This window comes from Rousettus aegyptiacus, unplaced genomic scaffold, assembly GCF_014176215.1.
Source record: "Rousettus aegyptiacus isolate mRouAeg1 unplaced genomic scaffold, mRouAeg1.p scaffold_m13_p_13, whole genome shotgun sequence".
Classification (NCBI taxonomy): Eukaryota; Metazoa; Chordata; class Mammalia; order Chiroptera; family Pteropodidae; genus Rousettus; species Rousettus aegyptiacus.
The window spans coordinates 60,253,294-60,280,879 of NW_023416288.1; the positions used below are offsets into that span (position 1 = coordinate 60,253,294).

General features: G+C 46.2%; 1 protein-coding gene across 2 annotated transcripts in view; it reads left to right on the top strand.

Annotated features, from left to right (window-relative positions):
• Positions 1–12,330: 12,330 nt before the first annotated feature.
• Positions 12,331–27,586, top strand: part of PLXNA4 (plexin A4) — a 424,868-nt gene continuing 409,612 nt past the window's right edge. Inside the window, exon 1 of one of the 2 annotated variants that reach the window (XM_016148741.2) lies at positions 12,331–12,436. The gene's annotated coding sequence lies outside the window, so the exon portion shown is untranslated. Of the gene's footprint in view, positions 12,437–26,124; positions 26,545–27,586 lie in introns of those variants that run through there. The other variant, XM_016148739.2, reaches the window with a different exon arrangement.

Consider the following 27,586-nt stretch of genomic DNA (forward strand, 5'->3'; position numbering starts at 1 on the left):
GCAGCCAAGGTCATGTCCAGGGGACAGGGATGAGAGATGTGGCCATCTGCACATGGAAATAGGGGTATGCTATGGTTTATCAAATGAACAAATGAAACAGTTTATCAGATGAACAAATTAATGGATAATGATAAGTTTGGTTTGACGTTGTCATAGGAGAAAGTATAGAGAGGGTGGGGCTCCCAGTAAATAATTATTTCAAGACAGAAGCGAAGGAGTGGGGGACAATCTGTGATATCACTTGTCTAGTTCTTTCACTTTACACGAGGTGGTGTTTGCTGTTTAGTGAATAACTATTTACCAGATCATAGAGACTGTTCTCTATTGCACATAGCAAGCATTAGCCGACGCTAACTTTAACACAAAAATAACTTTATTGTGAGGATGCAGGGGTGTGAGCTTCATGGAGTCCAAGGACAGGGATGAACTAGAGGCAAGGACTGGACTGTTAGCTGTACTCTGCTTCCGTTCTTCTCTCTGTATGCGTCCCTCTTATTTCTCTTTGAAGAGTGGCTTCTCCAGGCTGAGCGGCAGGGCACTGTCAGCTCCTGAGCTCATGGGTGTTCATGCTTCTCTATCACAGGGAGACCCATCTCTCAGCACCCATCCAATGCTGAATCTTGGGGGAAGGAACTCATACAGGCCTTCCTTGGGATAAGTGCTGACCTTGGACCACAGAGTGGTGGTGGAATCAGGTATCCTGGCAACCACCCCTGGGACCATGCAGGCTAGAGACGTGAGGGGGGCTTCTCAGGAGAGTGTAGTGATGGACACGGCTGAGCAGATAACAAATCAGAGCCTAATACAGCCAGATAGTCTGCTGTACACTTTAAAAACTATTTTCTAAATCCTCATCGCAACTTTGCAAAGTGTGCATTAGCATTCCCAATATACCGATGTAGAAACGAGGCTTGGAGCGATGGTATAATTTTCTCAAAGTCATCATCAATATGTAGGGGATGCAGGGTTTAAATTTAGATCTGTGTGAAACTAAGGCTCGAAATTAAGTGATTTGCTCAAGGCCAGAATTAATTGGTAGCCAAAGATGGACTAGTTGGTGTGATATAGTCCTTTAAAATACAAAACCACACCCAAGGAAAATGTATAGACACCATCCTCACAGCTAGGAGTCTAGTGCACTTGGGGGCAGTCAGCTACCCCCATCTCCCAAGTCCTCGTGCAGGTCCTGAGCTCCTATGTGCTGTATGAGCTGAGGCATGGGCACCCTGTTCTAAACTTTAATCAGAGGCTTCTCTACTCAAGATATTTACATGTAAGGCTGAATCTTGACCCAAAGCTGGAAACAGAGCTAGAACATATTGAGGCCAGGCTCCCATACTTCTTCCTGCAGCCACAACTGGTGCCGGAATAGTCTCAGGGGAGGTCAGTGAAGCTTCTGCTTGGAGACCAGGCACCATCACTGTCTAGATTATCTGCAGCTCAGGGCTGTGGAGTAGTTGGACAGAAGTGATTTACAGAGGAATAATTCCCAGCGAGGGATTCTGGAGATCTTGTAAACCAGGAGGCTGAAGCACCTTGGTTCTTCTCTTTCTGTGGTGAATTAGTTCCATCTAACTCTCTGCAGTCCATTTGATCTTTTTACAAGAAAGAGAATACAGATCCCAGCCACCTGTGCCATTTCTTTGAGACATTTAAAATAGTTATTTGGGACCTACTTGAAGGAAGATTGAAACCAGCAAACTAGCTATGAGAAGAATAAAAACATGGCATAGAAAAAAAGGAAAGATTTTTAATGCTTTTATTTGAAGACTAACATCTCTTTTCTGGGATTCCTTTCATTTTTTTATTGATTGATTGGTTGTACTTGGTCGATGGGCTTATGCATTGGGAATTTTTGTTTATGATACAGGAGCGATTCTGTTTTTTTTCTCCATGCTCCTTCCGATCATAGAACTGTACCAATACTTCCTGATAGTGTCAGGAAGAAGCTTCTTTCAACCTCTCACTGACTCCTCCAAGGGTGGAAAGGGTTCCACTGACAGGTGAGATGGTGAGGGCCTGACATTTAGTCCATGTGTCCTCATGGGGCAGGATCTGCATCAGAGACTGGTTGTCTCTGGTCTCTCTCAAGTACTCCCTTCCCTGGCTTAAGATGGGAGACAGACCTTTGTTGCCCATGGCAACCATTCTGGTGACTGTGTAGGTGCTTGTTCTGCAGACCCCAACCTTCCCTATGTGTGAGCACCAGGGTGGGGGCTTGAGAAGAAAGAGTAGGAAGCTCGTTTTTGTCTTGGGTATAAACCATGTCCTCTACGAGTAAAAAAAAAACCAATATTTTATTCCTAGTTAATACTGATCAACTCTATATCTCAGCTGATTTTGTTGACAGAAAGGAGAGGGCTATGATCAGTGGTCATCTCAAAGACCAAGAGTCCATTTTCATTGAGAGGCACAACTACTAGCCATATTAGTAGCAAGTATTTGTGTGTGTGTGTGTGTGTGTGTGTGTGTGTGTGTGTGTGTGTGAAATGTCCTAAATTGTGTGTAGAACAATCATCTAGGGAAGGATTAGCTCTCTGGAAAATCGCTGTGCAAAGAGCAAGGAGGTTAATGTTAGATGAACCTGGATTTGAATCCTAGTTCCTTCTATTAACAGTTGACCTTGGGAAAGGTATTTTAAGTAACTGACTCTTATATTCCATAACTTAAAAATAGGCATAATAAAACCCATCTCAAAGTGTCACCGTAATGATTAACAATAATAGCCAGCAAGCAGTTACCAAAAACGTGTTATGTGGTAGACGCCATTCTCAATACCTCGATTACATCAGCCTTTTAAGGTTAAAACTATTTTACCCCCTTTTTATACGAATCTCAGAGAAGTTAGTACCTCACCCAAGGCTGCATAGCTAGTGATTCTGCTCAACCATTGCGCTGTACAGTCCTTCAGCTGAATAACAAGTTCATTGACAGACATATGTGGAAGTGCCTGCTACAGAGCCTGGCACATGGAGCGCTCTCAGTAAATATTGTCTTCTTTTTTTTCCCCCTCTCTGCTTGTGAGATGTCTGGTCAGAGGCTCCTGGATCCAGCTCACTTTTAAGAGCACAAAGCCATCCTAACTCCTTTGAACTCCCCTCTTGCTTATCAATCCCAAGGCAGAGTTTAGCTAGGACTTTGGTTTCTTTGCCCTACACCCTCAGGCTCTGGTGTCTCGGAGACATAACCTCTTGTCGGGAGCTATAACTGCCTCTTTCTTTTCTGTAGGGTTCTGGGGTCAATCTAGGGTTGATGTTGATGGTGACCATTGATAAAGTTGCCACTTAAGAGGAAACACTCTACGAAGCCCCTGGTAACAGAAGGATACTATAAAGACGTAAGGAAGCTAATAATAAGACAGAGTCGGCATGCCCATTTGATTTTATAGATTATAAAACATGTAGGTGTCATCCCAGATCCTTGCTCTGGAGTGTGCAAAGCCATGCTGAGTTTGGACCACAAATTACAACTCATGGTGGAACAGGTGGAGCAGCGCTATGAGAACCGAGGTCGTTAACCACACAGAGTGGACAAGGCTTTCATATTTGATTTAATTGTGTTTGACTGCCTTGAAATGAGCAGCAAGACTGATTACCTAATTAGCCAGAAGGTCAAAGCCTGAGAAAAATCATACCAGAGTCTAAAAAACTGAGGTTTACTGGAATTTGCCCAGGCAGTCACTGAGGCTGCAGGTTGTTGGGAGTTCACAGAAGAAATCCTAGACTCTTCTGCAGTAAGAGTTTGGGGACCAGTTGTCTTCTAATTGATTTCTTTTGGAAGAGGTCAAATTGCCCAGGAAACTGGCATCTGCATAAGAATGAGAGATGAGTCTTAGTTGTGGCTCCCTCATTACTTTTCCCACACGTGACATAGGGATTTTAACATCATCTTCTTTCTAAGGTCTTTGTTTGTGAGGAAGGACATGCTTTAGAAAAGCATCAATAAGTACCCACTGAATCAGTCACTAATCTAATTCTGTGATAATCAGTTTGACATATTCACCTACATGTGACAGGAATGAAATGACCAAAGAAATGATCCCCCAAACAGAGTCTTCAACAAGATGAGTGTTCTCTCTCGTAAAGAAGTCCAACGGCTTTCAGCTGGGGCTGCCATGGAAGCTTCCAGGTGTGAGGAACCTAGACACCTTGTCATGTTTCTGTCACATGGTCCTCCATTTAGAAGGTCATCTCCTGATTCATTATAGCTCTGGAATCCCAAACATTGTATCCACATTCCAGAATGCAAGACAGAGAAAGGGGAAGAAGAGAGACACATCTCCTCCCTTGATTACACTTTCTCAAGTTGTACCCACCAATTTAACTTGCATCCCATTGGTCAAAACTTAGTCCCTTGGTCTTTATTCCAGATGGCCGTGTACTTAGCTAAAATTCTTTAGTTCTATCACTAAAGAAGAAAAGAGGGTTATTAATATCACTAATGGTTTCTACCACACAATCAGAAACATATTTTTATTTTTTATTTTTTTAATCAGAAGGGTCAATTCAATGACTTCTGGAGTTTCCTATAGGGAGGAGTATATTTCTTTATATTAAATAGTCCCTCAGTAAATATTTTCTCAATATGTACTGAGGTCATTTGTGTGCTAGGTGGTATCATAGGTTCTTTGAGAACTACAAAAATAGACATCTGATCTCAGTGTTTACAATTCACTTATTTAATAAACATTTGATAAAAACTTCTATGTACTAAGTATGTGCTCAGCTCTGGAGATATAAAGTCAAAATAGCAGTATAGGGCTCACTTAAAGAAACAAGAATAAATGAAATAATAAATATAATAGAAGAAATAAAAAATTATGGAACAAAAAAAGAGAAAAGATTAACAAAACCAAAAGCCGATTCTTTGATATCATTAGCAAAATAGACCTCTGAAAAGACTGATCAAGACAAAGAATGAAGATACAAATATATAAAACATAGAATGAAAAAAACAACTCTACACAAAGCAGCAATTAGAATAATAAGCATAATATAAATAGTACTAGATGTAATAATAGATGTGATGGATACATTTTTAGGAAATATAAAATGCCAAAATTGATACAAAAAAGTAGAAAGTATAATTCGACCAGTAAGTATTAAAAAAACCGGAGCCATCCCCTCTTATCTCCCACCTCCTCCCAAATTCAAGCCCAGATAGTTTTAAAATTCCATTCCACCGAATTGATAAGGACAGTGAATTTCTATTTTATATAAGTATAAATATATATTAATAATTTATATAATTATATAATAAAATTTATATATGAATTTATATATTTATATAAATGTATACATATATAAATTTTATTATATAATATACATTTATGTAAAATACATTTTATATATAAAATTATATATAATATATTACATGTAATAAATATTTAAATATAAACAAATATGTGTATTTGTATATATATGTGTGTATATATTTCTAGAAAACATGAAACGTATGACATTACATATTTATGTTAATAAAAATTTCATGTGCATAAAAATATACACACTTTATGAAATGCATATAAATTAAAGAATCTCATTAACTTCATTAGAATGGCAGCCAATAATCAAGGGAACAAGAATTGGAATGGGCAATAAAGGAAATAAATACAAGAACAAATGAACCAATGAACGGAGTTATAACACACATGAATGAATATGTCATGAACTAGGAGTATGGTTGACTCAATTCTCTGACCCAAGGTCTAGTGTGATAGAAAAGACAAAAAAGATGATCAAATTATGGTCATTAGAGTTTGCAATTTAGTAGAAGAAGACAGACATATTTCATTTAAGAAATAGAATAAAGTGATCCCGATACTTTGAGATAATTCTGCTCACGATACAGTGGTGTAGTAACTTCTATCTGGCTGGGGAGATGAGATCACAGAGGTGACAATATCATCCTAGTGAGGGAGACGAGCGTGACAAAAATAATATAATTCAAAGAACGATAGAGGAAAATTTAAAAGTGAATGTTAAGATTCTATCCAATGGGAATGCCAAGGCAAGGGACAATAATCCTATCTAGGATACGGAGGGTTTTTTGATACCTGAGCTCAGCCCACAACACTGGACAGATGACCTAGACGATCAGTGTGTCCAGGGCCACGTCTACGTTCAGAAGTAGATGCTGGCGTTGGCTCTAGACATCCAAGGAGACCAAAGTAAAGCTCTGCACAGCCATACACCACATGAAGTTAGTGGGAACTGAGAACCAGCCAAACGGTGAATATGAAACATAGACATTTATTCTGCTTCCTCACCTAAGAGTTGAGTCCCTTTAAACCGGGTCCCAGGGTTGTTTTTGTTGTTTTTAGGACCATGGCATTTAGATTCTGCCTCCAAATTTGCAGGTGTAATGAGATGATTTATCATGGAAAATTATTGCATGATCATCAAAAAGTAATGAAAATTGTCACAGCCTCTCTTCTTAATGGTATTTCTCACTGACCTCCTTACCCCTAGCCTGAAAATGAGTTCTAGAAGTCTAGCATGGAGCCAAGCCAGGGATCTGATGCTGTTTAATTCACCCAGGCAGTCAACCATAAACACATTTTTCATAAGTAAAGACAATTTCTGTAACTTTTTAATTAAAGCATAAAAGCCCTAATTAAAGAGACATAAGTCACCGAGAAACCTGTAAATCTTTGTAATTTTTTGTGGCACTGTGTATACGTTTCCAGCTGCGTTCCCTCCGGCCTCGGAGGCAACAGGGTGTGGAGAGTCATGGCACTGCTTTCCAGTGGTCCTGGAGCAGTGACCAAGCATTTAGTGGCAGTGCCACGGTGGAGACGCTGGCCCGGAGCCGGCACCAGGTAGACAGACAGAGCAGAGGACGCTGGAACAGGAGCATTCAGCCCCGTTACTCTCTTAAGCTCCTTTCACACTCAGGTTTTGGTAGGTTGAGATGGCAGCTGCCTCCAGGGTATAGGGAGACAAGTCAAGCAACGCCAGGAGGAAACAGTCACATAGGTGGAGAAGTAAAACATTCCAAAAAGCCATCAGCCTAGGTTCCTCAAAAAGTCAGAGTCATGAAAGAAAGGAGTTGGGAGACCACACCGGATCAAAGGAGACTAAAGAGAAACACAACAGCCAAATGCAGTGTGTACACTTGGATTGGAGCCTGCTGACAAACAAACAAACAAATAAACAATGAAAGACATTCCTTGGCACAATGCAAAAAAACTGAATATAGACTTGATATTAGATAATATTATGGAATCATTATGAATTTCTTTATGTGTGATAATGGCATTGCAGTTCAGTGGGATAATGCTTTATCCTCAAGGGAGGGATGCTGAAGTATCTAGGAGTGAGATTTCGTGATGTCTACAAATGTGCCAAAATGATAACAGTGATTGGGTAGAGATGGAGGGCATCCATATGTTTATTTAAGGAAATTTTAGACTGTTTCTGTATGTATGAAACAATTTTATAACAAAACCCAGGCGAAGAAAGAATGGCAGTCTCTTCTTCTTTGTCTCTGGGAGGCCTCTCTCCACATGTGAGTCACACATCTACTGGCGTGGGAGCAGAATCAGATTGGGCAGGTGTAGCTGGACAAGTTTTCCTCTCTGAAGCGACATGGTGTCTGATGTTGTGGATGGATTCCTTTCTTGGCTTTAAAATAATATGAACTTTAGATAGGAGGTAGCTCTTTGAGTTTTCACTCATCCACCTGGACCTGAGGATTCAAAACTTATGAGCGCAGCAGCCCCCACTCTCATGGGGCTGTCAGTCTAGCGTAAGAGACAGATAAGTAATTAGTCTTCACAGCGTAGCGATTGCATATAGGGCTTCTGACATGTATGCATGTATGTGGTCAAGCCTGGGATGGTGCATGGTGACCCCAAATCTTTGCAACATCGTGATCCTGCTCTCTCTGTTTAAAGGTAGAAACGAGGACATCTATACACCACAAAGTGGTGTCTACTTTTCTGTGAAGCATTGGACACAGCCACAGGCTGCTAGGTACCCACGTAGGGAGGAAAGGGAGTGATCACAGACCCTTTGACTGGCTGGATCCACTGTGGAAGTCGAGGTGATGACCAGAGTTTAGTATGGGATTGAGTCTCCAGGACCCAAGCTCAGCAAAGATACACACGTTAGAGTGGAAATGTCACTTGACTAGACCAGGATTCTGCAAACGTTCTAGGCCCTGGATGATGTAGCCTTATTTTCCTAGGGCCGAGTGGTTGTCATTAGTGTAGATGCGTGTGGTGTGGGGGTCTGCATGGGCTCAATGAAAGGACTAGCCCATCCACACAGCTAGAGAAGAAAATGCCCCTGGTACAGCCTTTCTAAAAATTTTAGCACTCTTTTGTCGAAACCGAAAAGGGCTTCAATTTAGAGAGAACTAGCGGCACGTTGGAGATTACCTGGCCTCATGGTTTTGAAAGAGTGCTGTCAAGAATGAGGGCTCTGAGGAACTTCAGACTCAAGACTCAGTTTGAAAGTCACAAATCTAGTCCGACTCACTCCCTTCATAGAAGATGAGTGCATTAGCTTCCTGGGGCGATTGTAACAAAGTACTGCAAACTGTGTGGCTTAACAGAAATTTATTGTCTCACAGTTTGGAGGCTAGAAGTCAGATCAAGATGTCAGCAGAGCCATGCTGCCTCTGAAGGCACTAGAGAAAGATCTATTCTGGTAGTTTCTTGACTTGTGGCAGCATTAACTCCAATTATGGAGACCATGGCATTTTTTTCTTGTGTGTGTATCTTTGTCCAAATGTCCCTGTTTTATCAGCACACCACCCTATGTCAACATGACCTCATGTTAATGAATTACATCTGTACTATCCTATTTCCAATTAAAGTCACACTCTGGGTACTGGTGGTTAGATCTTTAACATATGACACAACTCAACCCATAACAGTAGCTAAAGGGAATGGCCTTGCCTCAGCTTAAACGGACTTGCCTGGTGCAGGCGCCCGAGCCTAGGTCTCCTGACTCATCATCAAGAGCTCACCTCATTATTGCAAGAGTCACCTACCTGATGCTCAGACTACACAAGGAATCCCAAGCAGGCTTCCCTGAGCCCTAGTTTAGGAGTCATTTGTCACCTTGGGGTGCCCATCATTCAACTTCTTTTTATTAGCGCCTGATTTCCCTGTTGGGATGTCCCTATTGGGTGGCACCTCCTTGGCAGATACTATAGTTCCCACTCTGGAAACTGAAAGGGCAGACCCTCCTCCTCCTATCTCCAGCGAGCCGGGGTGGACGCATGCCTCAGCCTGTTGGACCATTCTCCTGGGCCTTGTCCCGGGAGTGAGTGATGCCCCCTATGACGTGGAGCCTACATCTGTGTGCTGGTGCTGCAGCCGCATCCCATTCCTGGAAGGGTGGCTTGCTGGGCCTCCTAGTGGGTCATCCTCCAGAACCTCCTAGCTTCCCACTCTTGTGAGTCCCTGATGTTCTTCCAGCAAGCCTCGTTTTTAAGACAGGCAGAATCCATTTCTGTTACTTATCAAAACAAGCCCTGACTGATACATTAGGGTGTCACTGGTTATCTGGAGAGGTATCACTACATTTATTTTAATTTTAGAAGAAATCAGGACACATCATGAGACCCAAGAGACGACACATTACCATTATGTGGATTTTTTTTTTGGACCCAAGGCTGAGCTAGGACTTTAGGCCTGTGTTCTGAGGGCGTCACTAACCCAAAGTGGGCGAAGTGGGGGTGAGCAGGGGAAGGAGAGGCTGCCAGCCAGCCGCCACATGCTAATCTATATTCCATAAGAGCCCACATTGCACGTCAATCGTGCAGTAAACAGCTTCACCAGTGGCAGGTCACAGGGCTCAACGATTTTATCTTGTTAAAATTGAGGCTAAACAAAACAGATAAGCGTCATATCATTTCCCTGAATTAATCTATGCACCGTTTATCTTCTGAGACGTTTGCCATGGTGTCATTTGTGTTACAGTAAGCATACGATGGGTGGGTCGCTCTTACTAATTTAATTTGCTTTCATAGGTGTGCACGTAGGACCTCCCCTAAACCAAATTATTTGGAATGTAACATCAGGGCATGTGATACATGTGGCAAACCACGTTCTTAGGGGTGTGTGTGTGTGTGTGTATGTGTGTGTGTGTGTGTGTGTGTGTGTTTCTAAAGAGGAAAAAAAAAAGACATGTAGGGGGTTTATTTTTGATTAAATGCCTTAGCCTTGCTGTGGTATTTATCTTCCTGTGGCAGCCCCTGATCCAGTCACCATGTGTAATTCCATTAGCATTATCTCTCAATTCAAGTGAGAGGGGCTTCAGCCAGGACAGCATAAAGGGCATAAAGGGCTATACTGTTCAGGAGACGTAGTTTTTATTTCTTCGGCAAGTTTGCTCCTTTATTAGCAGCTCGTTTAAAGAGAGGTAAAGGGGAGCCAGTCAGATCGTTAAAAGTGGGCATTTAACATGGGTTTATAAAGGCAAACCCTAAAGGTTTTTAGGGGAAAGAAAAATAAAGGTTAGATTAAATAAGTGAACAATGCCTTCACAGCTAGTATAACCGATGGCAATAGATAATATTTAAAGGCCTCATATTTATAAAGGAGGCTTGATCTTTGTGCTCTTAATGAGAAAAGTGATTCTGATCACGTGTCAGTACTCCTAGGTGTATTCTAGCTGAGCCACTACGTGACCTTGTGACTCTATTTCTTTACCTGTGCTCCACTCCCATCTTCCATCTCTCGTCAACCGCAGAGATGATGCTGGGAGGAAGAAAAAGATGATCCTCCTAAAGTGCCTTGAGTGCCTGCAAAGAAAGATGAGGGCAGATGGGAAGGAAATACGGGCACTTCGCATTTGTCCACCCTAATGGGAGGCAGAGTTCATGTGGAGAAATGAATTGTACAGAAACCCCCCAAACCTCGTTTGCATTTAACCCTCCCCGCCCAGGGGGCTCTTGCGGCAGGTGCTGCTGGCCTCCCTGGCTTTGCTGCCCCTCCCCCTCGCCCGTGTTCACCCCTTCATGGAAGTGACCTCCGGCCCCAAACATTCGAAAGATGGGCAGCTGGTGGAAAGGGAAGATGCCAGGGGTTGGGGAGGCTACGTGATAACGGCTCCTGGGAGCTGCTTGTGTTGCACGGTGCTTGTAATCCTGTTTTCTGGGAGAGGGATTTGAGGTGGCGGAAGAGCATATGATACGGAGTATTCTGAGTGTGGATTTGGGAGGGGCTGTGACAGATGTCTGACCTTGCCATTAAAAATCGCGATCCTAATACATCCGAAAGGCAGCTCAATACTTTTTTGAGGGTGCAATCTATTCCCAATCCTGTGCTAAGTGCTTTATATGCATTATGCTCTTTAAAAAGTGTTTCCAAATTGCTGTTTCAGAAACATCTGGGCCCTTATCAGTAAATTTTTGGAGCACTCCCAACATATGCACATTTAATCCATGTGTAAGTTATAGATATTTGCCATTGTTTATTGTGTATATTGTAATATATGCACTACTGTGTATACTTTTAAAAGAGTGAGAAAAATAAACAGAAAAAAAAGTTATAATGCATACTCTCTGCATTCCCAGAGAGTCTCGGGAATGTGTTAGGTACTCACAACCCACTCTGACAATTTCTGCTCCTCACAGACCTACCTGCCTGACAGGTAGGTGTTGTCACTTTCATTTAACAGATTAACAAACCGTGGTTGAGGTCGTTTCAGTAATTTCCCAAAGCTGGAATTGTAACCCATGTCTTCTGATTCCAGGTCCATTATACTACATTCTCTAATTCTCTGATGAATGGCTTATAGCTCACTCGTCCCTCCTCCTCTTCCGAGGCTCTTCATGTTGTTTGAGTCTGCGGGAGCTGACTCCTTGAACCCTGACCACTCCAAATCCTTGTGTGTAATCCCATTCCCCTTTGCCGGACACTCATTTTCTCACCTCCCCTTGCAGCTTAGCGGGGCCATGTGACCCAGTTCTGGCCAATCCGATGCCGGGAGCATCCTGAGAGCTTTCACTTGCCCTTGGGAGGAACAGCCCTCCAGAAAGACCTCGGGGCATCCCTTCTCCCTTCTTTGAGTCTTAAATATAGCGGTCCCCCTTGCCTTCAGTTTTGTTTTTTTACGGATTCAGTTATCAGTGGTTAAATGTGGTCTGAAAATATTAAATGGAAAAAAGAAATCCAGAAATAAGCACTTTGCAAGTTTTATATCGTAAGCCGTCCTGAGGTGCGTGATGAAATCTCGCGCCATTTCGCCCAGGACGTGACTTTGACCAGCGTCTGCCCGCGCCGCTGCTCCCCGCTCTTGGGTCCCCGCTCTTCAGTCGCCTAGTAGCCGTCTCAGTTACCAGGTTCACTGGTATCATAGAGCTTGTGTTCAAGTGACCCTTATTTTACTACATAATGGCCCCAAAACTCAGGAATAGAGATGCGGGCCATTAGACCATGACAAAGAGAAGCCCGAAAGCACTTCCTTTAAGTGGCAAGGTGAGTACGGCACGAGATATTTTGAGAGAGAAACCACATTCGCCTAACTTTTATTACAGTATATTTTGTAATTGGTCTATTTTTATTATTAGTCGTTGTTATTAACATCTTGCTGTGCCTAATTTATAAGTTAAACTTTATCACAGACGTATATGTAAAGTATGTCCTCAAATAACGTTGTTTTGCTATAATGATGAGGAAAAAAAATAGATTCTGGCTGGGGCCACTGTCGGTGAGGAGTTTTGCAAGTTCTTCTGACATTTGTGTGGGTTTTCTCCCGGGACTGCGTGGTCCTCCCACCTCCCAGAGATGTGCACATGAGGTGAACTGGCGTGTCTACATTGTCCCAGTTTTGGGGTGGATGTGAGTGCGCCTCACAATGGAAGGGCATCCTGTCCACGGTGGGGTCCCACTGGGAGAGGAACCTGTGACCTTGAACTGGAATCAGTAGGTTGAAAAAGAATTCCCTTACTAGTTTTTATTCATCTTTCTTAAATGTATGTATAGACCACATTTATTTCAATGTTCAATATTAGAAGTGTTTGGGCCTTTATTTACAAGTTTGGTGATATTTTTGTGACCAGAAATACGCCATAGGAGCTTAGCTCTTGCTTATGTCAATTAGCCAAGGTAAAATTGGTTTCGTTCCACGCAGTTTTGCTTAAAGTTGCAGTGTCCAGGAACCTACCGATGGTGTTAAGTGAGAACTTACTGTGTAGGAAAAAAATAATAGTTTATATGGGGTTTAGTACTATCTTTGATTTCAGGCATCCACTGTGGGTCTTAGAATGAACGTATATCCCCAACAGATGAGGAGAGACTACTGTGTGATTATGCTGAGGGTGTACTTGGAAATGATTTTGACCGTGAGGAAGTGAGTCTAAGGGCACAAGGCAACTTGCTAAGGATGAGACAGATAAAGCAGAGAGAGGCTGGGTCTTTGTTAACCTCACGGGGTCCCTGCCCTAGACTAGTGAGCACCTACCTCCAGGTCACTCGTGTGGGATATTAAATGTCTTTACTGCTTAAGCAGCTAGGTGGGTGTTTTGTTACTTACAGGCAAAGCCTTCCTAACTGACAGAGTCTCCCCTTCTACATTTCCAACCAGCATCTTTCATTCTCATTTCACCATTTCGTCAGTTTCTTTTTGCTCCTCAGTCGACATAACTTTTATGGAAACAAGCTTGGTCCATATGGCATAAGAAGTCACATGACCCAAAGAGCTTTTTAGAACTATGCATTATTTTCCTGAATCTTTTCTGAGTTTTATCTCTCCCAATCGTATTACAATGTGTGTTTGTGTGTTTAGAATGACTTGTTTCAATTCTTTCCCTTGCACATTTCTGCCCACATAGGCCCTTCTGTGGTTCCCCAAGCCTGCCTTCTTTGGAAGCAAGTATTATTCCTCCTCTACATCTCACCACAGGGCCCTCGTACTGGCTGCTTCCTCTCCCCACATCTTCCCCTGCTTGTCTCCTCCTTGTCCTGCAAGCCTCAGCCCAGATGTTAGGAGCTCAGGGAAGTCTTTCCTAACTTGTGTACCTCTGCACCCATTACAGAATACATTCTTCACAGAACTAACCACTATTTGAAATTATCTTGCTCATTAATTTAACTTGTTCATTTTTGCCTCCATCTACAATGCACCCTACACAAGGGCAGGGACGCAGTCTGTCTTGAGTTCCACTTTATCCCCAGCACCTAAAACTTATCACATAGTAGGCACTCAAAATATATTAATGTAACACGTGAATAAAAGAAAAAATGTATAGAGAGCTCTTTTTTATCTGTTAGAATGGATGCTGCCCAGTTCATAAACCACCGAATAAAGCCAATAAGATTATTAAAACTTTTTTAAAAATAAAAAAGAAAGAATGAATGGATATGAAGTACCTGCTCACACAAGTCCCTGGTTTTTTCCCCAAGGGGAATATTTCAGTATTTATGAAATGAGGATGCTAAAAGGTAAAGCAATCAGCAATTCTAAGCAAGTGCTGCATAAATATTGTACTATTATAAACTTTCTATAATTTAAAATTCTAACTTAGAAGAATATATATTAATGTTGTTATTATTTCTCATTGAGATGAGCCTTATTTTAAAAATATTGCAAGAGCAGACACTATTAAAAAAAATCATAGGTTTAATTTAAGTATGGCATGATCAGAATCAGGGAGAATTGCTTTCTGAATTGATACCCTCTCCATTATAATCCCTGCTACCTGGTGAATACTTATGTCTTAGCATCGATAATATATTGCTGTGTTTACTGTTTTGTCCCCCATTCACCTAAAAACCCCTAAGGGTAGGGACTATGCTTGAAACAGCTTTGATCCACAGCACAATGACATATGGTTGGCACTTCCTAAACGTCTTTTGAGTGCATGATTCTAACATGATGTGAGTTACACAAAGTATCCGCCTGTCCCCTTGGCATAGTTCACTCTATAATTATAACGAAATTAAAAACAAAAGACAGAAACCTTTATAGTCCCATGAAAATTCGTGATGTCTTGTTTTGGTCTTTGGAATATATCTTTATCATTGTTACTATTATCACTTCACTCTTTCTTTCGTAAGACATACTCTCTCTTCCTGTAGTTTTATGTCTGAATAAGCATGAAGAATCAAGAAGGAAAATTATGACCATGCCCAAAGGTGTTGATGAAATCACTGGAGAGAAAGAGATTGGGTGCTTTAATTTATTTTCAGAAGAAAATGTTGAGATTGTCAATAATACTGATTGTAATATGGGAGGAAGCATAAATTAGGAGTGGCAAAGGGACATTGAGACAAAAAATTTGGAACTCCTGCTGAATATAACGAATGTACTTTTTTGTATAGAAATGTGCATTTTGATGATGGAATAACTTTCTCCAGGGGAAAGATGAGAATGCCATTGTTCAGGTCATTTGAGATGAACTAGCAGATGAAAGAGCAGCATTATTTATAGTTTGTGGGAATGTCCACAGTGTAGTTAGATGTAGGACAAAAGCCTCTCTAACTCCCAGGTTTGCCGCCCATTGGATGAGATGATGCTAGTTGACATTTAGCCCATTACCCATGACCTCTCTCAAACACTAGAATCCTTGGCCTGGTTTTCAGGCCCTTGGCAGCAGCAGTAGAGAGCTTCTGAGGCTAAAATGGTATGAACAGAGGAATGGCAAGTGTCCTCCTGGAGTAGGGAGAGGCTGCTTAGCAGAAAGGGAGACAAAAGCAATTTGAGCACAAAGGAAAAAGAAAAACCGAAGATTTAGGGCACCTGGAAATGGGAAAAGTTTAAAAACCAAGGGGAAAAATTCAGAGCCCTGGATTGTATGAGCATCCAGTGGGTAGAGCGATAAGGAAAATGAACCTCGCAGGCTCATATTGGACAAAGATGGTAGATCGGGTGAATGAGGTGTACAGTACCGAACAGAGAGGAGGCAGGGTTTAATGTCACTCTGTATCCATTTTCTTCATCTCACTCTTTGACTTGAGTATATTTCCAATTTCATCCTTGAGTTCTCTCCTTAGCAATGGTTTTGGGGGACACTGGTAATCTTCTCTACGTATCATCCCTCCTCCCCCACCCCCCACCCCCAAAGCAGTCAGTTCAATTCAATAAACACTTACTGAGTCAAAGCAAAGCACATGGTGCTGTGGAGGATACAACGATAAACATAAAACAACTAAAACTGTGGACCCTTAGAGATGTCAGGTTATTTCATCCAAAGTCCTGTCTTCACCTACGCATCACCTAGTCCCTGCCTGAACACAGCGAGTGATGGAGAACTTACTACCATCCAAGGAAATCTCTTCTGTCTTTAGAGATCTCTATTAGGTAGGCATTCTTTATATCGGCCCAAAGTATCTCTACATATGATAAATTCTATTCATTGATCCTACTTCGATATCTTAAAGTTACGTAGAGCTAATGCAATAACTCCTCTGGAAGCTGTCACATTCCCTTGAGTCTTACTCTTTTGCAGCTGGACATTACCAGTTCCTTTGTTCCAAATATAACAGGGGTTTAAGCCCCTTTTTCATTTGGCCACTTTCTTTTGAAGTGATCACAGTTATCTTAAAGTGTGGGACCTTGGAACTGTGTACAATAATCCAGGTATGGTTTATTGTCTCAGAGCAGAGCAGGAAGACAACACCCCTTTTTTGGAGACTCCATTCTCTATTAATATAGCTTGTGATTCCATTCACATTGGCAGCATCTCGCCATTGATTCACATGGGTATCTTACTGTCGACTTTGGCTTGTACTTCTTAAGAAAATGTGGTCACATCTCCCTTGCCATGTATTTGCAAATTTGTTTTCTATACCCATCTTTAGGACCTTGGTTGTATCTATATTATATTTAATTTTGTTAAAATTTCACCATAACGTCAGCACACAAAATTACTTTGGAATACAGATAGTATATTCTATGTTTCTAAGCTTTGATCATACACTCGTAGCCTGAATAAAATAGAATCTTCTTGATTCCGCCTTAAGATCCATCATAACTTGAAGATATATCTAAAAGAAATGCAAAATCAACCTCTTCGAAGCATTGAAAAATCATGAAGTTTTATACTGACGGTCTCCTGAGGCGGTATTAAAAGAAGGAATTATATCATTCACTCTGAAGGACTCCTCAAAACTCCCCTTTTTGTGACTGATACCCAGATCCCTCCAGAGTCCATCCTCACAGCATTTCTCCTACCTAGCAGCTCTCATCCTCATTCTCCGCTTCCCTCCCAGGTTGCTGTTCCATTCTTCTCCTCATTACCAAAGCTTTTTTCTTTCTGGAGAGCTCCATAAGTTTTCAAATGCAGATCAGTTAAGCTTCTCCCTTTTTGTCATCCCTCAGCATGGTTCCTCAAGTTAACACCAAAATGCCTTATTAACACTAAAAATGCCCAGTATAAAGCAGAGATTTTTTCTCCTTGGAAAGGAGGAGGATTGTAAATACTTATATTTAATAGTTTTATTGCAGTCATAGATAAATTTGATGACCACGTCTCCTCCATCTTTATCAAAGTTATTAATAAATCTGTTGAACAGGATTAGTTTGAGATCAGAGCATATCCCAAGAAAATCTTCCTCAAGGTTGTCTTTGATTCATTAATGAACACCTCTGGGGTTTAACCACCATTCAGTTAGTTAATCCATCTAGCCCACATTGCCCCATATTCTACAGGGATTTTATTAAAGCGTCTATCAAATGCCTTGATTGTGATTCAGATACCCTCTCTTGCATTTCCTTGATCTAAAGGCCTCAATACGTTGAGTTAGGGAACAAGGACAGCCTAGCAGGGTCTGTACTTTGTGATCTCAGGTTAGTACTAGTGATCACCATATCATTTTTTAAATAATCACGTGTCTATCTTTTCCTGAACCAAGGGGTCAATATCTGGGTCAAACTCACTTATATTTTTCAGAACTTAACATTATTTTCACCATTTGCAAAATTGGAATGACATTTACCTGTCTCTAGTCTTTCTTCACCTCTCACTACATAGTTCTAATGATATTCATAACTAAATATGGAGCTTTCACCCATTAATATCTAAATGTTTCTTGGCATCATCATATTTTTAGCCCGTACCATTCTGGGGTGTTAGTTTCCATGTCTTTGCTAACTCCAGTATAGGAGAATATTGCCTTTAACTTGATCTAAAGTGACTTACTTTGGCCTGGAAATGATGTTCTGGATTATCCTTGGAGTCTCGCTGGAATCAGTTAGTGACAAACAGAAGTCCTCAGGCCAAGCAGGACACTGGCTGATCTAGAAAACTAGAAAACGAGAGATGAGGGCTCATTCTCAGGGATGTTGACCCCATCGTGCCCGGCAGAGAGGCACATGTGACCTTCCTAGCAGCCCAAAGGAGGAGGAAGATGAAGCAAATAGCTGGAAACTAGAACAAAGGCAAGCTTGAATAGGATACAGATGGGGTGGAGGAGTGGCTGGCTGGATTCGAGGAGAGAGAGAGTAGAGCTCTAGTGGTGCGATGAATATGCTCTTCGCAGTGGCATTTTTTGTTGTTGTTGTTCCTTTTTAACTGGCTTTTTAAAATATGGAGCATGTGATACTGGCACGTGATAAAATGTCAAAAATAACAAAGGGTATACAATAAAACAATGAAATATGCATCATCCTTGCTCCCACTCTGAGGTTGCTAGAGTTATTTTTTTTTAATGTATCCTTCCAAAATGTTTTATGTATATATATAAGCCTATATAGATTTGCATGCACTATTCTGTATATTCAAAAATATGCAAATACATACACAAGTACACCATTATGCACTTTGTTGCTGTTATTATTATTTTTTTTTTTTTCCAGAGCATAGATTACACAGATTTACTTCATTTGTGTAAGGTTTTCCCCGTGTTCTACTGTCTGGGTGTTCCATAACTTTAACAGCAGTGCTTTCAGAGAATGAAAATAGAGTCGTTGTCAGGGTAGTAATCTTAAGTTTGAAGTGGAGAGCGTAAACGACAAGTGTTAACAGCTTTACATTTCAGATTCTGTGTAGCCTGAGATGTGTCACTTCAGCCTCCCTTGCCTCAGTTTGCCTAGCAAGAAAAGAAAATCACTTTCTTTATTCAAAATATATGAGTCAAGGCTCCCTTAAATGCAGGACTTGGGGAAAACGTCTAATAGAGTATATATTAACATTTTCTTATCATCTGGAGGTGAAATGTGGGCAGAGGAAACGCTTATGCTGCGGTGATATTGCTAGTGTATTTGCCGAGCGCCCAATCAGCAGAACAACCAGCAGGACAGCTACACGGGCCCGATCTGGGCTGACCTGCCCGATCGGGCCCCCACGGCTGGCCCTGGCCGCTGGTATGCTGGTACATGGTTAATAACTGCCTCCCTGCAAAAATTAAAGCCCTGGTTTGTTGCGTGTGCTGATTCTCATGGGGTAAATATGTCCACCGTGGCTAATTTCCTGCTCTCAGTGTGGTGCCCCCGAATGCAGAGTTGGGGAGAGTCGTGCACAATTGGCTCTTCTCGCCCCTAAGCTACCACACCCGGTTGTGGCCTCGGGGCTGTGAAGGGACTCCACCAGGGGCACCCAGCAGTTGCAAAGCCTGCAGTCTGCTGGGGTGTTTTGGGAGGACGTCCTCTAAAAGTAGAGGAGGCAGACCGGGGCCAGGACGCAGAGTCCTGGACGGCAGTGTTGAGATCGCCTCGGGCGCCTGCCCTGTCCCGAAACGCTCTGAGGAGTCTGTGGTTTTCTTTCTACTCCGACTTAGCATAGGCGCATCTTCGCTTATTATTTTTTCTTCACTTCCTTCACTTATTGCTTCTTTCCTTCCCCCTCCCTTCTTCCCACCCTTTGTGTATGCCTTGGCCCCGCTGCAAGCTGCTGAGCGCGCTGAGGGGATGCCTCAAAGCCAAGAGGAGGTGATTCAAGACAGTCCCCATGGGGCACAGTGAGGAGGGGACTGCACTATCAGCCTCCAGCGGTTTCTGCTTCCAGTCCCTTTCTGCCATATCTTCTATCAACAAGAGTCCTTGGACCTCCTTCCTGCCCTGCCGGGCAGTGAAGGTCAGATTCAGGTATAGGGAACATTTTTAACACCACCGAGACTGGTGCTCACTGAAGTCCACTCGATCTGACCCCCGAGAGGCTCCCTGTGAGAGGCAGGGGCCAGACCGCTTGCTAAATGACCAGGATCCATCACCGTTTTCCACCTCACTACTGGGTGTCTCCGAGGCTGACACTCTGGAAGTGAGTCCCCCCAACTTAGAGCTAATGTTAAACTCCAGCATTCTATGTGCTGAGGCTTTCCAGCCCCCTGGCTAAATTTTCTTATTTTCTCTCAGTACATTAAGATATGCTAAGAGGCTTGAGCCAGGAGCCCTGAAGAGAGTTCCTGGCAGGGCACATCCTGGGCCCAGTCTTGTCCATTATGATCAATATCATGCATTAAGCATGTCTCTCTCTGTCCTTCTTATTCTAAAGCCCTGTGGGCTCAAATAATAAGAGTTAGAGGCTAATGAGACCAAGATCAGGGAATGAGTCTGTCTCTGTAAGTCGACGTATAAGTGATCCATTGCTGCATTACAAATTGCCTCCAGATCGCTGGTATCAAACAGCATCTCGTCTCTGCTTTGCAAAGTCTGGGACCTCAGTTGGAAGGCTGAAAGGCTGGAATCACCTGAAGACTTGGCTGCAGCTAGAGGGTCCTCTTCCAAGGGTCCTTGTGGGAGGGCAGGTTGGTGCTGGCCGTTGGTGGGAAGCCTCAGTTCCTCTCCGCAGGCTGCTCGAGGGTTCTTGCCACATGGCAGCTTGCTTTTCCCAGAGAGAGCGATCTGAGAGATGAAGCGGCAAGCATGAGAGCGAAGGTCCATCTGTATTTGCGGATCTGTATTTGCGGGTGACTTACAGACCCACCGTCAACAGGAGAAAGCTTGTGTCTCACTTTGCCCCTCACCAGTTGGCAGGGGTTGGGGGAGGTGAAAGAGTGAGAAGGATTTGTGCCCAATGCAGAAACCCACCTTTCACCATCGCAGGGGTGGCCTTTCCCAGTGTGTATTTGAGATTCGGAGGTTAACATCACCAGCATCACCCCCTCAGCTCCACCTCAGATCATCAGGCCTTAGAATCTCATAGGAGCATCAGCTCCTCTGGTGCCAAAAAGGTTGGGGACCGCTGCCTTAGAAGATTATACTCAGACCACCTGGCAACCATCCTAGGAATGTTACCAGATAAGAGTATTCAACCATCAGCATAAACCTTTCTTCATTGCAAGGCAAACAGCTTGAGGACTTTGTGCTCTTTGTACCCCAGTTGGAGGGGTCCACTGACTCACCTAAGCTACTTGGCAAGTGAACTAGGCGGAAGCAAGATGGAGCCTCGTGTGAGAGCCATGAACTGCACATAGTTCTTAGTATTTAGGCATACTGTGGGACCTCATGCCTTCTGGGATGGGACCCCCAGGAAGGGTCACACTGAAGTGTTTACATTTTCTTATGGCCAGATATATAACTGGCTAGAGTTGGGATTCTGCTGTTTCTGGCCACTAGAGTTAGGTCTCATCTCCTCCCCTCTCATCCCCATTACGACCACATCCTCTAACTTCTGCTTCCTGCATTTGAAAGGACAAGTTGGTTAGCTGAAAGAGAAGGGAGAATTCTGGAGAGGGGATGCTGGGTAAAGGAGGAAGGTGAGTACAGGGGGAAGCATGGGAGCTGCCCCAGGGTAAGATCTCTGCCTTGTGTGAATTGGGGTGATCAAGCATCCCCCTACCTTGGCACCAGCTTCCTGGCGTGGCCTGGGAAGTCACAGTAGAGCGGCAGGGCTGGCCGATGGAGGCCATGCAGAGATGTCTTTCCATCGAATGGCTTGTGGGCTGTGGACTTCCACGTCAAGACCCATGGAGAATAACATGATCGGACCTGTTCTGAGGCAGTACCACCACCGGGGGGGGGGGGGTCTCTGACGCAATGAGAGGAGATGGGAAGGGCACAGAGGCGAAGCTTGGGAGTTGAGATTCAGAGGTTAACATCACCGTATCTTCAGTGGCGCCCACAGGCCGGAGAAGCCTGGTGCGGTTTGGGTGCAGATCGAAGGCTGCTGGCATGTGCAGGGGACACAGCAGAAGGCAGGGGCCGGTGGGCAGGTGGGCCCTTCGTTTTGTTTTGCAAACCTGACCTTCGCATCTAACGCAGTGTCTCTGCCTGCGGAGGGCCCTTCCCTCCGGGTCTCCGCTGAGTTGGGAGAATGGTAATATTTCTACTCTCCTGCAGGTGGCGCCACAATTTAGGTTTTTAAGCGGCTGACTGCTTGTCTGTTTTCTTCCAGTGCACTCACTGTGCAGTGCGTAAAACCCAGCCTTGGGGCCAGCTCTTGGGGGAAAAAAATTCTCTATAGCACCACCAGGTTTAGTGATTTATTTAACGAGCAAATCTGGCTTTTATCAACTTAAATAGCGGTTCTGTTGCTGGGCTAATAAAATGGTGGTAGCTAAGTGAAGGGAAACTTAAGGATTTCTTCTCTGCTCCCCTGTTAGAACTGGCCCTTCTATTCAGCCGTGAGAGATGAGCCAATACTTTTCTCCTCAAACCCCTTAATAAACCACAATTGAATTGCCACAGAAACAGCTGCTTTGGAAACAGGGCTTCACGAAACCTGTCATTTTGCTTCTCCCTCTTGTGGCCATGGGGCCAGGCCATGACCTACCTGGCTTCCCCACTGGGCTAGGGGCACAGTGGGTGACTTACAGACCCACTGTCAACAGGAAAAAGCTTGCGTCTCACTTTGCCCCTCACCAGTTGGCAGGGGGTGGGGGAGGTGGCAGAGTGGGAAGGATTTGTGCCTAATGCAGAAACCCGCCTTTCACCATTAGAGGGGTGGCCTTTCCCAGTGTGTCTGTTCGTAGAGAAGAGTCGAGACAGCAGAGAACCTTCTCGCCCTCGCTGCATCGTGCCGTTTAAAAAAGAGAAAAGAAAAAAAGACGTGTTGTTCTGAAAAGCGACGCTAATTCCTTCTGTGCGTGTTGCACTTAGAGTTCTGAGGTGCATGAATAGATAGCGACCCCTTTGACTGTCACTATCTCTAAGGGGTCAATGAGTCTGGGGAGAAGACTGAGTGTCACTGAGAAGATGTGATTGGCCCCCAAATTATAGAGCTGGTGGGTGCCAGAGCCAGGACTAGAACCAAGGTCTTCTACCATCTGGGCCCTACTCATCCCACCGCATCCCACTCTCCAGCCTTGAGAGAAACATCCACCTTTTTTTTTTTTTTAAATTATGATTTAAAAAATTGTAATCGAAATTCTTCCTTACGATGGCATCACAACTGTCCCTGCAGCACATGTTATTAAAAGGAAGGGGAAGAAAGGAAAGGCAGGTGGCCATATGGCCCCATCATTGACAGCAGAATCGACTGGGGTCCCTCACCTGCCCATTGTTGGGCCAGCTTTTTGCCTCCCTTCCTCCCTGTCATTGGGCTCTGTTATTACTCTTCAGGTCCCACATGGCATTCATTCCTCTGAATGAAAATAAATGACACACCACACACTAGGCAGGAGATAAAGAATAATAAATACATTGTATTTGTCACCTCTAAATACAGGTCTTTGACTTCCCATCCATCCATCCATCCATCCATCCGAAAATGGACCTGGGGCCCAACAGCTATATTCACACATACACACACACATGCACGCGTGTAGACACACAGGCTACAAGGGCGAAAAATCAAGTCCTATAAAATATACATGCTAGAACGCTGAGAACGGAAACAAAGTTGTTTTCTCCCTTCCCCCCTCCCTTTCAGCATTTTTACGGTGTATCCTGAAAGCCAAGTGACAGACAGACATTTGAAAGGATTCCCCCCGCCCCTGCCCCACTTTTATTGAACCATACTCCTTAAGTAACCCATTATGCTTTTCCACGGTGCTGTCCGTGCTGTCACCTCTGGGAAAGGCCTATGACGGTCCTGGGCAGCAGTTTTAGAGAAGATACCTCGAAGAGGAGCCAGCACCAGGGTGCAAACGGCATTCTAGGAGCCCGAGCACCTCCTTAAAGGCTGCATCCTGGGGGTCTCCCTTGTCTCGCCCTAGTCTCAGTGTGCCTAGACAGACATTTGGCCTGGCGAGCCCTCAGCTCCGAGGGAGGGCCAAGATGCAGCAGCACTGAGTTATTTTGTTATGAGTGCCCCTGGACTTCCGAAACGAACCCGCTATTGGGTGCTTTGCCTAGAGTCTGGGATCCAGGGTTTCTGAGAGGAGCCAGATCAATGTATTAACACAAGCTAATAAGATAACTCCTTGCTGCTTTCTGGGCCATGCAATTCTCAACAGAGAAGCAGAGGCTAAAAGGGCTCCACTCTGTCTCTTGGAAAACTCTTTAACCAGACAACAGAATGTCTGCTGTCCTCCTCACTGGGGCCTGGCTCATCTCCTTCTCGCTGAAGCACCCACCTCTTGAGAGCACAGCTCTGGCCAGGCCCTATCTAGGTGGGCCCTGACCGACCTATGTTGGCTGCCCACCTCACACCTTGTATATATAGCTGGTCAGCTCACAGCTCATTTGAATGTCTCCCCAGTTTATAACTCTAATTTCTATGAAAACATAACCCCTACAGGAAGGTGTAGGAATTTATGCTGTTGTCAGTCAGGTCTACCTAATAAGAAGATCCTGAGATGTTCTGATGGGAGGGACAGGAATGGGTGTGGGGAAAAGGAAAGTTGAAGAAGAGACGTGAGGCAGGCCAAAAGCCTGTCGCTCCTTTAGTGGGTCACCTTTGTTGACCGCCCATGCGGGGAACCACTTCGCTGTGGTGGGGTGTGGGTGGGGGTGGGGAGGGACATGTGTAAAGTTGGGTACGTAAACGTGGGACTCCCTCGGCTTCTCTAGGTGGGTGGGGCATAGTCCTAGACGGATCCGGGTGGAGGTTTCAGAGGCGGAGCTGTCCACTTCCCATCGCGGCACATGTGCTCCCTGCCAGCCGGCTGTCTCAACTAGAGCAACACGGCATTTCTTTCCTTGGACTTCAGAAACTGCCCTGATGTTCACATTGTCTGTTTTTGCTGTGCTGTAGAATCCAGGGTTTCCAAGAAGCGAGGAGCCAGGGCAGCTTCTTAATATAAATCAGATTGCCAGGCAAGCTCCAGGGCACTTGGCCATTCAAGCTCTCTCACCTAGGCCTTCCGTCTTTGGGTGCCGTGGGGGTGCGTTGGCGGGCGCCGGGGGGGGGGTGGATCTGATTAGCAATGGGTGCGTGTGTGCCTGTGTCAGCTTTGAACAGCTGCGGGTCCCTCCGACCGACCCTCAGCTCCCGTGTCCCCACCTTCCGAGGAGGCTGAGTACGTTTCGCTCCGAGTGCGCGCCCCGCGCCCCTGTCGCCATGTACGCGCCCCCCTCTGCCCTGTATCGCCACTGGCAGGGCCCCTCGGTGCGGACCGAGGGGACAAGGTGATGTCCGCAAACGTCGGTGCGAGGGATCGCAGGCCAGGTGGGCGGTGGCGGGCGCAAAGTGTGGGGGAGGCGCCCTCTGCCCCCTCTGCCGGCCGCTCCTGGTCGGTCTAGATGTCAGCCGCGAGCTCCCAGCCAGCCAGAGCGAGCCAGAGAGGGAGCGGCGGCGGCGGGCGGCGGGGAGGGGAGGAGGCGAGGGAGGGAGGGAGGGAGGCAGGGAAGCAGGGAGGGCAGGAGGGAGGAGAGGAGGACCCAGAGAGCGCCAGGCAGCTGGAGTTTTTGCAGCGCTTGGCCGGGCTTCAATGCACAGCAGCAGCGAGCCGCGGCGGCAGCAGGCAGCCCCGGAGCTCCGGCGGCGGCTGAGCCAGAGGCAGCCCCGCTCGCTGCCCCCTGCAAACTTTGCGAGTAGCCCGCCCGGGGGGCCGGGGGCGCGCCCAGGAGGCCCGGCTCGGCCCGCGGCCGCGCTCTCCGCCTCCACAGCGTCCGCCAGCGCCGCCACCGCCGCCGCAGCCCCGCGCCTCCCCGGGGAGCAGCCGGAGGCTCCCGCGGCCCCCCGGCTTCGGCCCCTCAGCGCTGCCCGGCCAGCCCTCCGGCAGGGGCGGGGGCAGCCGCGGCGCGGCTGGCGGTCGGCTGCTGGGGGTCCGCGCCGCTGCCCCGGGAGGCGCGCAGAGGCGCCGGGAGCGCTCCCCCGCGAGTCCCCCGCGCACTTGCTGAGCCCGGGCAGCGGCCCGACCGGGCGAGCATGGGCGGCGCGGAGTGACGCCGCCGTGCCCGCTTGGCATCAAGGACACTGAGCCCGCGGGGGTGGGGACGGAGGGGGGCAGCCCGCGTCGCCACCGCAGCCCCCGAGAGCCGCCGCCGCTGCTCGGGCTCCGGGGCCGGGCGGAGGAAAGCGGCGCTTGGAACCGATCCCCATCCTCCGACCTTTTTGTTGGACATTCCGCCCACCTCGGACGCCGCAGGAGGAGCTGTCAAGCCCCGCAGGCTCCGATTTCGCCCTCCGTTTTTCCTCGCTCCCTCCCGGGTTCCCCGTGCCTCGGTGGAGTATCTGCGTTCGGGGCTGGGGCTGGCGCTGGAGGAGGCAGCCACACGCGCGCACACGCACACGTTCAGAGGAGGGCGAGAGGCAGCGGCACCCGCACCATCCGCAGCGTCAATGCGGCGCTCGCGCTGAACCAGGCGAAAGCCGCGCTTGCAGGTAAGGAGCCGGCCGGGCAGGCGGCGGGGGCGGCGCGGGCGGGGATGCCCGGCTCGGTCCCGGAGTCCTCGGCTGCCCTGGAGCCGGCCCGCTGCACGCACGCACACGCGCGCACACACACACGCGCGCACACACACAGGCACACACCGCACACAGGCACCTGCCCACGTCGCACCTGGACACCGCGGAGGTGCGGCGCGGCCGGGGCAGGTATCTCCGGCGTTCTTTCCCGACGCTCCCGGTCTCAGACTTCTCTTACCTGGGACTTTCAGGGGTGGGGAGGGGGTTTCTGTGTCTGACTGCTTCTCCCTGCCACCCGGGGAGGCTGCGGGAGTGATTTTTTTTCAGGTCCCAGCCCCTTGCATCCCTAGCTGGTTTTTAAAACTGGAGAAGTCATGGGAGGTCTTGGGAGACCCGCCCAGTGTAATCTCTGCTCCGTGGCCTTTGGATACCGCGCGATTTTAATGGCAGCCCCACCGACAGATATTTGGAGAGCGTGGTGGCCCGGCGCGCGGGGAGGAGGCCACATCGGCGGATGGGGCTGCAGTTCTGTAGGGCGGTGCATAGGGAACAGACACTGCGTTTCCCCAGTAAGAGGCAGCACAGTCGCTTTTCTGAAGCGTGGCACTGCTTCCCCGCGAGCGAGCCGGGATTTCAGGCAGGAAGGGGTTTAAGTATCGCTGCGGGTGGGTGTGTGGCTTGTCGAGGGAGGGCGTGGGGGTCGGGTCTTCCATAAAAGGTGTGACCTACTCACCTCGCCCGTCTCTGGGCAACAGCAAGGCGACAGGGCTGAGGGACACAGGTCTCGGGTCTCCCTTCCACCTGCCTATCCGCCCTCTGTACTGTGCCGGGAAAGCCTCCCGCGCTAACACCTGTCACATGCCTTTCCAGGGTATGTGTCTGAGAAAAAGAACTAGAAGGGGGTATCCACGAGAAGGGACAGGTATCCCCTCTCTCCTGACCACCTCAGCAGTGCCCACACTACCAGGAGGCGAGGCATGCCTGGATCTGCCAGCATCCGCAGAGCCAGGCTGCTCCTGAC